Consider the following 15333-nt stretch of genomic DNA (forward strand, 5'->3'; position numbering starts at 1 on the left):
TTGCTACGGATCACACACCGCAACGCTAAGTGGAGTTCCCAAATATGAACATAGTTCGCAACGTTCCAAGACTACCAAACTCGTCAGTCCACTACTGAGGAGGGAAATTTATCTGGACCCATCCGTACTGGCCACAACTAGCACACTCACACCAGCAATACTCACCAACCCGAGCTCAACTCAAGGGTTTCTCGTGTTCATCCGCCATCCCGAGCCACAACTCAAGAGATGCTATTCCGAGCCACAACTCAAGGAACACCACGTGCTTAATCCCCTATCCCAAGCCACAACTCAAAGGATACGTTCCGAGCTCAACTCAAGGAACACCAGCAATCCACCTTTGAAGCATCACCAAAAGCCTTGTAGATCATGCCTACAGAACTAGCAACCCAAAGTTGCAACAACAAAATCGCTTGGCGGGGGACACGTACCGCCAGGTGCTGCCGCTTCCAAACTGCCTGGCGGGGGACGCGTACCGCCAGGCACCAAACGCCTCAAAACCATCAGTCACAGAAGCCACCGCTTGGCGGGACAACCCACACTGCCAAACAGACGTACTCTAGTAGTCCACTGATCCTAGCGATATCGCTTGGCGGATTGACCCTCGTCACCAGGCACCACACCTTTGTTGCTCCCTGGATCCGTAGCTATGGCCTGGCATATCTCGCTCTGCCGCCAGGCGCTGCACTAGTACAGTGATGGTTACTGGTTTTGATCTTCCACCTCCATCCTTATAGCTTACGTACATATCAAATCCAACTCACCATCATATACTCCTATCTCAACTAACTTTGTGTATTCATTATGGTATCCAATTAAGACCTATCAAGATCCTATATTTTGCTCCCACCAGTTTATGTATCACACCAGTATTTCAACTCCTATTATTTCTTATTAACCTCATATACTCCACTCAACATAACCTATCTACAATTTAGGTAGTTTCAATTCACAAGCTCATAATCTAGTGACCCCAGGTTCCATCATACTGAACCAATTCTCACATAAAACTCCCCAGACCCTCAATTCTCTCTCGGCCAAGCAAAATTACAGCCTCTACACTGGGTCCTGGTGGCAAGCCCCATGCCGCCAGGCAATGCATACCATCTGGGCATTTCCAGACTTTTTTCCCAGCACTCATAACCCCATCATTTCACCATTCTTCCTTCTTTGCAAATTTCCATCAATCTCCATCCAAATTCATTCACATTCAGAATAATCCATAACCTAATCATATTGATCAACAATTTCCAATGCCAATTCATAGTATTCATTTTCGAATCATAAATAAAGACACCCAACCTTCAACCCTAAAAGGTGTTCATAGCAATTTATCAAATTGAACCTTCAACCATATATAATTCTACAATATAACACATAACATCATCAATAATCAAATAGGACTTCATTTTTCCCCGATCAAAATCACCCCAAAACACACAAAACATAAAAAACGGGTCAATTCAACTCGCGTCGCCTGGCAGGTGTTCATCACCGCCAAGCAGTTCATCAGAAAACCCAGAAAATGGGTTGCAGGTTTGTGGCACCTTGCTATACAGGGATTCACCGCCAGGCGGTTCCTCAGGGAACCTAAAAACATACTAAAATGGCATGTGCCGCCTGACGGGCTATTCTTAACCGCCAGGCGGTTTCTAGAAATTTTCCAGAAACACAAAATTCGACATACATCAGGGAGAAATCATGCATATTCAAGTCACACATCATATATTTAATCAAAAACATAACACTAACGTGGTAAAACTCCCCTAACCTGGATTCCTTAGCTTAAATTTGGCACTTGAAAATTCTCCCTTGATTCCAATGACCTTCCTTGACTCTTTTCAATTTAGTCCAACGATTCACTCAAACCTTACAACTCTCAAATTTCGTTCTCTCCTCTGCTAGCACAATGGCAGACCACAAAAACCCTCTCTCTTACCACTAATTGGCCTTTTAATTGGGTCTTAATGTGGTTTAATGGCATAAAAACAAAAATGATTTAAAACTAGTGTTTATTGCCATTCATGAGTGCATTATGGACTGTTTTTCAGCCACTTCTAGGTTGCCCATTCATCTAGGGTTTCCTTCAACCATTCACATTCAAGCCAAAACTAAGTTTAGCAAAAATAAAGTTTAATTTAGGTTCTCTAAGGCTTGAACCCACAACCACACCAATGCCAATTCAATGCACAACCATTACGCCAATTCATGTTTCTTGATGATTAATATAATTTTATAGTTATCTCATCATTCAACATGATCAATCATAACCTTAAAAACAATAATAATGAAATAACACATAATTGGCATACATACGACTCAAACTCAAGTCCTCTCACACAATTAAAGCACTCTCAACCATTTGAGCTAGTACTTTTCCACATTATACAAGTTAGGATTTAATGACATAAAGGCTCCCACATCCCGCATATATAAATTAATTATTTATTTAATTAATTAAATTTCGCGGGTCTTACATTCTTCATTTTGGAAGACAATACCATGGTCATTGTCCTCAGAGGAAGAAGAAGATCGCATCCATTTTCTGGTGCCGGTGGACGTCTCCACCATCTGAGAGAGTGCGAAAACTACATGACTAGGTGCTGGAGAGGCTAGAGGTCGCGATGACTGAGTGCAACTAATGGTGACCTTCGCGGAGGCATGAGCGGAGTGGGGCTTGCTGGTCAAAATAACACGACGACTTGAACAGTGCATCATTGCCGACATTAATCGGTGACGGTGGCTGGTGAAAGGCATAGAGCAAACCAGGCGAGGCACTGAGGGTTGGGTGAAATCAACTTCCCCTCTTCTGGCACACTTAAACATTCACGCTTCTCTTCTTTTCTTTTTTCTTTCTCGATTTTTTTCCTTTTTTGTTTTTTTTTTCTGATAAACAATACTCATTCAAAATACCTTGTATGTGGTGATGTTAATGTAGCATTGGCCACATTTTTTTTCAAAAACACCACATAAATACACCTTAAATCTTTGACCATTCACTATAAAACTTCTTTTTAAATTGAGGTCTGAAATTTCAATTGTACCAAATGGAAACATTTACGTCACAACAAACGGAGCAGACCACCTGGACTTTAACTTACTAAGAAACAATTTGAGCCTAGTATTTTATAACAACACATGTTGCCCTGGTATAAGCTCTTTATGCACAATTCCTTTATCATGCCATTTTTTGTTCTTTCCTTATAAATGCTAGCATTCTCATAAGCCTGTAGTCTAAATTCATCCAACTCATCCAATTACAGTAATTTCTTTTCACTTACATTCTTTAAATCGAAATTCAAGAATTTAATAGCCTAAAATGCTTTATGTTCTAGTTCCACTAGTAAATGACTTGATTTCCTATACACCAGTTGATATGGAGATATTCCAGTAGGAGTTTTAAAAGTTGTACGGTAAGCCTAAAGTACATTATCTAGTTTCCTAGACCAATCTTTCCTAGATGAGCTCACGACTTTTTCTAAAATTCTCTTTAACTCCATATTGGAAATTTCCACTTGCCCACTAGTTTGTCGATGGTAAGGAGTAGCTATCTTGTGTTTCACACCATATTTTTCCAAGAGTGCTGCAAATTTCTTGTTATGGAAATGTGAACCTCCATCACTAATGATTGCTCTTAGCACCCAAAATCTAGAAAATATGTGTTTCTTGATGAAAGAAATTACCAGTTTAGCATCATTAGATGGTAATGCTCTAGCCTCCACCCACTTTGACCCATAATCCACTACAACCAAAATGCATTGGTTTGAAAAAGAGGATGGAAATGGCCCCATAAAATCAATACCCCACACATAAAAAATTTCCACTTCTAGTATGTTGTTTAAAGCCATCTCGTTTTTCTTTGAAATATTTCCTACCCTTTGACATCTATCACACTTCTCGATAAAACCACGGGCATCTTTAAAAAGACACTACCAAAAATAACATAAATCGGTCGCTAATACCATTAGCGACTGAATTAGCGACCAAATTTATGGGGTAACAAAAACCTTGGTGGCAAAAACAATAGTACCGATTTTAATTTAGTCGCTAAATAGCTACCAAAATATCGGTCGCTATTTGGTCCCTAAAAGTTTGGTCATTTCCTAAGCATAAGAGACCAATTTAGCGACCAGAAGTGATACTGAATTCGGTTTCTAGTTTGGTCGCATAAGGTAGGTAGTTAGCGACCAACTATTTCGGTCGCTAAAGTATGATTATTATATTTATGTACAATTTATTTTGGTTTCTAAATTGGTGGCAAAGTTATGAGACAAACAACAACCAATTAAATCGGTCGCCAAAGTATGATTGTTGTATTGATACACAACTTTTTTTGGGTCGCTGAAATGGTGGCAAATTTTTTTGTGAACAGGGACTAATATTGGTTCGTAGCTAAATTGGTGGCAAAGTTCGGAGACTAACAGCAACCCATAAAATCGGTCGCTGATTAGCAAAAAAATGAAAATTTTGTTTTGTATTATTTACGAATTTTACTTGGTTAAACACAATATTTTTACCTGTTTATGCATGATAAAATTTAATCTAGCTAAGTAATAACAAACTACATTACATAATATAGTAAAGTGTAGTACATACATTACAAGTGGTAAATATATAACATGATCCAAAAGAAAAAAAACAAAAATAGTTTGAAAGTGTGCAACATTGAAACACACCAAATAACTAAACGTGAAACTAATGATCGCCTGGTCTACTATCACTAATATGGTCTACTCTATCCTCTCCAATAGTAGGAGGATCACTAGGACCTGGCACAACATTCTTCAAATGAATATGTTGCAAAATAAGTTTCATTTGTTCATCTTGTTGGTGCATACGTTCATTTTTTTCATGCATACGTTCACTCTATTCGGCATGATTTTTCAGCAAGTGTTCAACCTTTTCTTCAAGTGTCTTCTCCTTGGAATTCTTTGCCATAAGTTTAGCATTCAACTTTTGAATAGTCTCACACATTTCTTCTATTTGATGTTCAATGTTGAAAGATAAAAAATATGTACCTACAACAAAGATAAAAAAAAAGAATCAATTTCTACCATCCAAATAGCGGAGTGGTTAAATTTCATGAATAGATTTTTCTATGAATACATTTATTTCATGAATACATTTTTCTATATCAACCTAATTGTATAAATTTTAATAAAAACAGAAAACAATTTAGACATTATTTTATTTTGATAAAATTAATGATATAAAAAAGAAATTATAAAAATTCAAACATAATACAATAAAGAAAGTTAACGAGAACCAATTAATGACAAGACTAGTATGTTAGATAAGTAAAAAAAATTCACTCATGTGAATCCAAATTGTGAATGCAAAACCATGAATTACGAAATTCACGATTAAAAATAAAACCTAATATATAAAACTAAATAATACATATAAAAGCACACAAAATGCAATTTGGATGTTTCATAAATTAAGGTGTTTCATGGTTCGAGTCAAGAACCAAAATGATTTATTCATCAAATTCCATTGCCATAGTGTGAAACGTATCACACATCATTCAATACTAATTTTAGTGATCTAAACAAACTTAATAAGTAAAGGGGAAAATAAAGAGATAGTGAATACATAATAAAGGAGAGACAGTGAATATAAGCATTTTAAATGAAGAAAAATTCTAAAAATGGGGCTTTAAAAATTTTAGAGTTTAAGGTTTAACTTCAAAGTAACTTTTAAGCCAAAGGAACAATGGTAAGACACGTAACATATCAAAGAATACTTCATTGTTATTCACTATGCATGGCATTAGAACTGGAAAGTCAGAATTAAAACATTAGTATGTAATGTTCTTTTTACCATATTAAATTAATTAGTAATATTGATCACATTAGTAATGATTTACAAGTGGTTACAACACCAATTATTACTTAATCAAATATATGGTTAATCAACCTAAGTAGATAATATGATTGTGACATAAAAGTAATGAATGTGACTAACCAAATCCATCCAAGCCAAATCTGACTCATAATAATGATTTGAAAGGAAAGCATCAGCCTTGCTATGTAGCAACCTCTTCAAACTGCAAAAGAAAAAGAAGTTAACAAATATTTTTAAGTAAGCCATGTTTAGCATTGAGTTTGCCAATAATGGGTTTAGAAGAGGAATGAATAACATGCATCTTTTTCATATAGCAAGAACAGAAGATAGGTATGAGAAAGATACCAAAATACTCTCTGCTTATACCACAGTGAAGAATAGTGTCACCATTGCGTTGCATAAGATCTTGCAATGGAGCGGTGTGGCCAGAAAGGTTAGAAATATAAGCAAAGACCAATTATTTCCAGTTGAGAGCAGCTTGAAAGAGAGGTGTCTCTCCTTCTTTGTTCTTCAGTTTCACCTGGTAAATCCTCTCCTTCTTCGTTCTTATGATCAACTCACATAGCTTTGAGAAACCCCTAGAAGTAGCAACATGTAGAGTGGTATCCCCTCGATATCTCCCAGCTTTATGCAATAAAGCAACAACTTTCATGAGATGAGACTTATATTTTGCTAAGTAAGGCACAATATATAGATCATGATCATAACTTTCTTTGTTATTTGAGTTGAAGGTATCAAAATCTAAAGAAGTTCACTCTGTCTTTTAATAACACTAAAAACGTTTGTTGCCTCCTACAATAAATAAAGCTTATTGTTTCAACAAATAAAGTTAGATTATTCTAATGAAATGTTGGTTCAACAAACCCAATGCAAGAACAAACCTAATGCTTATTTATTCATTCACTTTAAGACTATACTGTAACTATTCAGACACAAAAACAAAAAGTATATTTATAAAACTAAAAGAGAAGGAAAAAGTTAACTCAGTGCAATCTAGAGAGAAAACAAGAACAACTTTATCAATAAATTCCAAGGATTTTGAAAAGTTACCCAAATTATTGAAGGACTAAGTTGTTTCTAGGGCACTTTGAGCCTGCAATAGTTGAAAGAGCTCTTTTTCTGCAGTTGAATCTTCAGGCTTTCAACTCTTGAAACTTTTTATAGCTCCTCTCAGATTGCAAAAATGAGACACTTGTTAATAACAATCTTGCAAAATGCGCAAAATGCACTTTTTCTTTGGCAAACCATAACACTTGGATCCTTCATATGGCTACGTCGAGTACTAGCAGGTGGCAAAAAGGAGATATGGCAATAGCGAAGATGAATGCTTGGTCAAAGATGATTGACAACGAAGAACAAAAGTTAAAGGAGAAGGGTTTGGAGGAGAAAGGTTTGGCGAAGCAGAATGTACCTGGAGGAAAGAAAATTTGGGGAAATAAAAGTGAAAGCTCGCGTGGCGTGGGAGAGGGAAACTAATATTTCAGAGAGAAGGTACTTTCTTTTTAAAATTAGTCATTTTTATCTCTAAATAATAATGACTACAAATTTAAGTATTCAATAATACAGTAACAAAAAAATTGTTTTCAATTCTATTCGACCAAAATTTAATTATTGGAATAAATTAATAATAAGTATTTGTAGAAAAAATACAATTTGATAATTAATCAAAAAATACACATGTAAAAATATTTATGATAAAGCAATTTAAATAAGATGAAAAAAATATTTATGGCTAAATATCTTGAATTTCAATTTTCTTGTTTGGATAAAGCAATTTAATTTCCATTTTATGGTGAACCCAACTACACCATTGAGTCTAACTTAACTTAGCTCGAACTTCAATTTGAGACTACTTGTCTCGACTTTTGGTTTAAGTCGACTCGAGCTTATTCAACCTCAGCTGGTTCAACCTAGTCCAATTTGAACTGATTTGACCTCGACCGATTTGAGTTAATTTGACATCGGTCAATTCAACTTGATTTAGCCTAATTTGACTCGACAAAACTTTCAACTAGGGTAAATTGGTTTAAACCTTCAATCTAGATCGACTCGGCTCGACCTAGGGCCTAGACTGACTTGACTCGACTTAGGGCCCGGACTGACTCGTGTCAACCTCTAGTCTGAATTGACTCGGCTTGACCTTCAACCTATTCCGACTCGACTCAACCTTCAAATTGAGGGAATTCCTTAATTTTTGAGGGAAATTCATATTCTTTCAAATAAATAAACTATTCTCTTAAATTGTCTCATCCAAACACATCATACATCTATTAAACTATTAGATATCTAGATTGAGTCTCTTTGCATAGTTTGTAAAAACAAGTTAAAAATATGAGCTCGATAGAATTAAATTATTTTAAATCTAGTGTTTTTCTTTGAAATTAAATGGATTTGGAATGGTCTAACTCAAATTATAGTATCCATATATATATATATATATATATATATATATATATATATATATATATATATATATATATATATATATATATATATATATATATATATATATATATATATAGATATAGAGAGAGAGAGAGAGAAAGAGAGAGAGAGAGATGAAAGTAAAGCCCATCATTAGCCATATACATATTATTCACAAAGGATTTCTCATGAATAATGCATAAGATGTCCAAGAAAAAGAAATACAAAGATCAACTACGGTGTAACCAATAACTATAATTTTAGATCTATGGTTGAGTGGAACATAAATTATTATAGATAAGGATATTGTCTCTTTTAGTACGTAAGGTTTAGACTAATCTTATTCGTTTTGATTAGAAAACAATTTTGCACTCTAGGAAAAGCTAGTACGTAAGGTTTAGACTAATCTTATTCGTTTTGATTAGAAAAAAAATTTGCACTCTAGGAAAAGCAGCGGGAAATGGCGAAGTAGAGAGGGAAAACGAAAATTTCAAAGTGTTTAGGGGGAATTTAACTTTACATTCCTCTCACCTTTGTTTTTTAAATTCGTCAGAGTTATATGGAACATGAAAAGTTTTCTATTAAAATTATTTTATTTTGTCTCGATCAAACTTGTAGTCTCTTTAATTAAAAAATCTATTATATAACATAAGTGTGGGCTCGTCTGATATTACACTATAATTATTTAATAAAAAATTGTTCAGAACTCCAAACATGACATTTCACTTAATTATTTAATATTTAAATTTAATATATATTTGTGTTGGTTGTAGCGTGGTTTAGTTCATTCTATATTTTCATACTTTTTTCATCTATTTGAGTTAAGTCGATTTTAATATTTATATTTTTTTAATCGTTCATATACAGTAGAGTGGGCTTAGAGTGAGTTTGACTCTCTCTAAAATCAACTTGTTTTAATATTGTATAATCTTCACCTAAAATTTTATATTTTTTTAATTGTTGAAATACATTAGAATGGGTTTAGAGTGAGCTTAACCCAATCTAAAGCATGTAAACATTTTGAAATAGAATTAGAGTCGTGAGACCTACTCTTAAAAGTGTCCAAAAACTAACTGACGCTTTAACATGGCAGCTAATTTAATACATTCTTGTAGTGTATTAAATTCAAAATTGTCAATACCTATTGTATGAAAAAAAAATCAATGATGAACTAGCTCGTAACTAGTATTATTTTACATGTCAATGTTTAGTGATACAATTAAATATTAAATTTTATTTTTCAACTAAAAACAATAAACATTTAGCAACCATTAAAGTTTTGGATCTTAATATAACATTTAACCATAAACCCTAACCCTAAGTCTTAAAACCATATTGAATTTAACCATATTGAATTTAGCGACCAAAACAATTCGGTCGTTAAATGATGTGTTCAACATTTAGCGACCACCGCATATCGGTCACAAATTGATACGTTAAAAGCACTATATTCAGCGATCAAATAATTTTCAGTCGCTAATTACCATGTAATAAATATTTAGCGACCACTAAGTTTTCGATCGCTAACTACAAAATTATACAAATTTAGCGACCACCATACTTTTGGTCACTGATTCATGCATTAAAAAAGTTTTAGTTAACGACCAAATACTTTTCAATCGCTACTCATCATAAAAAACATATTTAGTGACCACCATGATAACGGTCACCAATGGAAAATTTATTCAATCGTTAATGTGGTTGCTAAAAAGTTTACGTTCATTTGTAGAAATATAGCACCGATTTAACGACTAAATTGTAGCAACTATATGTTAAGGTCGCTATTTCAGTCGTTGATTAAATTTATGTAAGTATAATAATATTTTGTCGCTTAATTGGTTGCAGATTGCAACAAAAATCATTCAGTGGCTAATTCAGTCACAAATAGCAACCTATATTTTTCGGTCACTAATTTCGGTCACTAAAACATTAATTTCCAGTAGTGAGAGTAGGCCAATAGAAGCCACTTTGTAGCACTTTAGAAGTTGTTCTCTCAACACCAAAATGCCCCCTCATAATCTGATCCATGACAATGTCAAAGGATACTCTCAAACTCATTCTCAAGAACACATCGGCTAATGATACCATCACCACATTTTCTAAATAGTAGAGGATCATCCCAGAAATAACCTTTATCATCATGCAAGAATTTCTTTCTCTACTGAAAAGTCAAGTCATAAGGAATTATACCAACTGATTGAAAATTGGCGAAGTTTGCAAACCATGGCAAAGAAGTAATGGCTAGTAACTGTTCATCTAGAAACTCATCTGAAATAGGTTGTACTTCTCGAGCATCCCCACCAACCTTTAGTCTTGAAAGGTGGTCAACTATTAGATTCTGCTTCCCTTGCTTATCTCGAATTTTCAAGAGAATCCAACGGATTAATCGTGGCTTGGCTTCCTGCTTAGCAAACAAATACCTCAAAGCAGCATGATCAGTGTAAACAATAACTTTAGACCCCACAAGATAGGATCTAAATTTATCAAAAGCAAACATTATAACAAGCAGTTATTTCTCAGTTGTGGCATAATTCTTTTGAGCTTCATTCAACACACGACTGGCATAATAAGTAACATGAAACACTTTGTCTTTTTTCTATCCTAATACAACACCCACAGCATAATCACTAACATCACACATCAATTTAAATGGTAAAGACCAAATAGGTGTTATAATTATAAGTGCATAGGCAAGTTGTTTGTTTAAGGTTATGAATGCTTGCAAACATGCATCATCAAACACAAAAAGAGCTTCTTTTTCTAGAAGGTTCATCATAGACTTTGCTATTTTAATAAATCGTCTATAAAAACTTGTATGTCCAAAAAAACTTCTTACCCCTTTTACATTCGTGAAGGAGGTAATTGTTCAATTATTTGCACCTTTTCTTTATTCACCTCAATACCTTTAGCTAAAATTTCATGACCAAGAACAATACCCTTTTTTACCATAAATTGACATTTTTCCTAATTTAACAATAAATTAGTTTCTTGATATTTTTTCAACACTAGATAGACAAGAATCAAATGAAGAGAAAAATACAGAAAAATCGTCCATGAAAATTTCAATACAATTTTCAATCAAACAAGAAGAAATGGAATACATACACCTTTGAAATGTTGTGGGTGCATTGTAGAGACTGAAGTGCATCCTCTTGTAAGCAAAGACTTCTTAGGGGCATGCAAGCGTTGTATTTTCATGATCTTCAAAAGCCATGGCTATTTGGTTGTAAACATAATAGCCATCTAGAAAACAGTAGTACTCATGTCTAGCCAATTTCTCAAGCATTTGATCTATAAACGAAAGTGGGAAATGGTCCTTCCTTGTGGCTTGATTCAGTCTTCTATTGTCAATACATGCGACACCCAATAACTTTTCTTGTGGGAAAAAGTTTATTCTTTTCATTTGTCACTATTGTCATCCCACATTTCTTGGGCACCACATGAACCAGACTCGCCTACTCACTATCAAAAATTGGATAATAACGCATGCGTCTAATAGCTTGATTACTTTTTTCCTCACCACATCTTTCATTGTGGGGTTGAGCCTTCTTTGTGGTTGACAAATATGTTTGAAGTCCTCTTCCAAATCAATTTTATGCATGCACATTGTAGGACTAATACCTTGCAAATCATCAATTTGCCAACCTATACCAGATTTGTGCTCTCTCAACACCTTTACAAGCTCCTCTTCCTCAACAACGGTAAGTTCATTACTTATAATTACAAGATTAAGCATTGTCTCATCTAAGAAACTATATTTAAGGTGAGAAGGAAGTGGTTTCAATTCTACCTTGGATGTCTCGTCTCTTCCACCTTCACTCTTGTTAAGGTCTTCTACTCTTCTTGTAGATTTAGATAAAGGCTTGAGAACTTCTAATTGATAGGCACACTGCACCACTTCTTTATCCCATGATTATCCATTTCCTTTAACACCAGAGACTCAATGGTTTTAGCTCGGAAACAATCCTCCTTTTCCACCTTGTGCTTCATTGCTTCATTTATGGAGAAGGTGATTTTATCATCAGCCACCCTTAATATCAACTTACCTTGTTGTACATCTATCAATGCTCTTCCAGTGGCTAAGAATGGTCTTCCCAATATAATTGGGATCTTAATATCCTCTTCCATGACAGGGCCAAAAAATCAACTAGAAAGATAAATTTATCAACCTTTACAAAGATGTCATCCACTACTCCATATGGATAAGTCATTGAACGGTCCGCCAATTGGAGAGTTATCATAGTAGGCTTCACTTCTCTAATACCCAACCTTTTAAAAATTGATAAAGGCATCAAATTGATGCTTGCTCCAAGACCACACAATGCCTTACTCACCATTATACTTCCAATCTCATACGAAATCACAAAGCTTATTGGATCCTTCAACTTGGGAGGTAATTTTTGTTGAATTATTGCACTACACTCCTATGTGAGCATTATGGTTTCATCTTCTTGCAACTTCCTTTTTCTAGACAACAAGTCCTTCATAAATTTTGCATAGCTTGGCATTTTCTCCAATGCTTTAGCAAATGGAATATTAATATGGAGATTCTTAAAGTCATCAAGAAATCTTACAAATTGTTTCTCCTGATCATTCTTCTTGAATGGAATAGTAGGAACATATTCTCTCATTTTACCATTTTCACTCTCTTCACTTTTATCTCCCTCACTCTTCTCCTCACAATTTTTCTGCTCATTTTTTTTGCTATCTTTTAGAATCTCATCTCCTCGTTCATTTTTCACACTACCCACATCACTATTTTTCTCATTTTCTACTAAACTCTCACTCCTCAATTGAGTTGTCTTACATTGTTCCTTTGGGTTTGGAATGGTGTCACTAGGGAATGTTCCAGGATACCTGCTTGAGATTTGTCGTGAAAGTTGACCAATTTGATTCTCCAACTTTCAGATTAAAGCTTCCTGGTTCTTGAAATTAGTCCTTGTCTCATTCATGAAATTAGAAGTTTGTTCCACAAATCTTGAGGTTTGCACTATTAGCTTCGCCAAAGCACTCTCCCAAGTAGACATCTTGCTTCCTTGTTTGCTACTTTGTGCTTCATATTGATAAGGAGGCTTTGGTTGATTATATTGATTCGAACCACTCCAAGGTTTGTTTGTTAGCAAATTGACTCTCTTGTTGGCCCACTGCATTCACCTGCGCCTCTTTTTGAGTTACTTAACATTCACCATTTTGATGTATTCCTTCACAAAAATCACACATTAAAGATGTTGTATTAACTGCTTTTGCTTGCATATTACCCAACTTTTGAGTCAACTCGATCATTTGTTGTGTTATCAACTTATTTTGGGCTAGGATAACATCCAAATTATTGACCTATAACAATCCAGCTTTTCTATTTTGCCAGTTAAACTGCATATTCACTATATTACTTGCCATTAACTCAAGAGTCTCCAGAGCCTCCTCGGGTGTTTTCAAATTAAACGATACTCCAGTTGCTGCATCCAAAATTGCTTTAAAAGATTATGCAAGACCATTATAAAATATTTAGACTTGCAACCAATCTGGTAAAGCATGATGTGGGCATTTCCTCAATAGCTCCATGCACCTTTCCCAAGCCTCGTATAGAGATTCAGTTTCTTGTTGCACAAAAGTCGTGATTTCATTTCTCATTCTCGCTGACTTGGATGGAGGAAAGTATTTGGTTACAAATTTTGTAGCCATATCTTCCCATGTAGAAATACTACCTTGAGGTTGTGTTTGAAGCCAACTTCTAGCTTTATCCCGTAATGAGAAAGGAAAAGGCTTAAATCAAATTGCATCATCTGAAACTCCATTAATCTTCAAAGTGTCACAAATGGCCAAAAAAAAATTTAGATGAGAATGAGGATCCTCTAAAACAGCATCTTTAAATTGATTTTGCTGACTTATAATAGTGCAAGCCTGATTTCAAAATTGTTGGCTTGAACAGGAGGTTTCACGATGCTCCCTTGGTAATTATTTGTATTTGGCATCGAATAATCAAGCAGAGTCCTCCTCAGAGGTTGTTCTTCAACCATTGTTCATATGAGATCTTTCTTATCAATTGATGATCCTACTTTTCTTTCTACTTCTTCTTTCTTATGATACTTCTATTAAGTCTAGCAGTATGTTCAATTTCTGGGTCAAAAATTAAGATTTTTTCTGCAATTGTACCTTGCATAAACAACTTAGAAACACAAGATTCTAACAACAAAAATCACGTGAAAACAGAATTAAAAATAAAAAAAATAATTAAAACAGAAAAAATAATAAACTAAAAACAAACAATTTTGACTGCCTAAAAATTAAAACTGAAATCTTAAGCGAATTAGATAGCTTATCAACAAAAAAATCAATCCTCGACAACGATACCAAAAATTTGATGAACGTTTGGCAAGTGAACTAATCGTTAATGTAGTAATAGAATATCGTCCTCTGGGATTGACTCGTTGAATACTAGATTCCTAATTTACGTAATTTTGTGCAAATGAGATTCAATAAAATTGCAAGCATAAAATTATAACAAAAGCTTCAATCAATATAAGAACCGTTAGAGGATTGATTTTGTACCCTTTCCTCTAGAATTCTACTCCTTTCCAATTGATTTCACAATGTAATCATCGATTCGAGTTTACTCAGAGTTGTTTTACCCCAAATCCCTTAACAGGTAAAATTTATTAATTAAATTCAAATCCCTAATTCCTTAAGTCAGTTTACAAAAGTTCAATAGAATCATGAAAAATCAATAATCATCTCTATTGAAAACTAATTAGACATGCCCAATTTCCCAATTGTAACATAACCTAACCTCTCTTATTTATAATCGCAAACAATCCTCAATTTCCCAATTGTGAAATTGCTCATAGAATAAACATTAAAACCATAAACAAAACACTAGGATGAATAACATCAACAAAACATCAAATGTAAAGAGTAGAACCTATAATCTAGAGTTTTACATCAATCCTCCAACAAAAAGGGAAATTAGTTCTGCATAATGAAAAAGAAAACTAAAAATGTTGGAAAAAGAGAATGACAAAATTGAGGAAAAGCCCCTTTTCGTGAACGATCCTCCCCTTTTAT

The 15333-nt window shown here is 34.3% G+C and overlaps 1 non-coding gene and 1 pseudogene across 1 annotated transcript; one reads left to right on the top strand and one right to left on the bottom strand.

Moving 5' to 3' along the window:
* Positions 1 to 10200: 10200 nt before the first annotated feature.
* LOC146883204 (uncharacterized) lies at positions 10201 to 14431 on the bottom strand (annotated as a pseudogene).
* Positions 13799 to 13905, top strand: LOC114189295 (small nucleolar RNA R71). The gene has a single exon (XR_003605601.2). It is a non-coding gene; the product is annotated as a small nucleolar RNA R71 (small nucleolar RNA).
* Positions 14432 to 15333: the final 902 nt, after the last annotated feature.

This window comes from Vigna unguiculata, chromosome 10 (assembly GCF_037176805.1).
Source record: "Vigna unguiculata cultivar grain cowpea cultivar isolate G323 ecotype 2 chromosome 10, ASM3717680v1, whole genome shotgun sequence".
In the NCBI taxonomy this organism is placed as follows: Eukaryota; Viridiplantae; Streptophyta; class Magnoliopsida; order Fabales; family Fabaceae; genus Vigna; species Vigna unguiculata.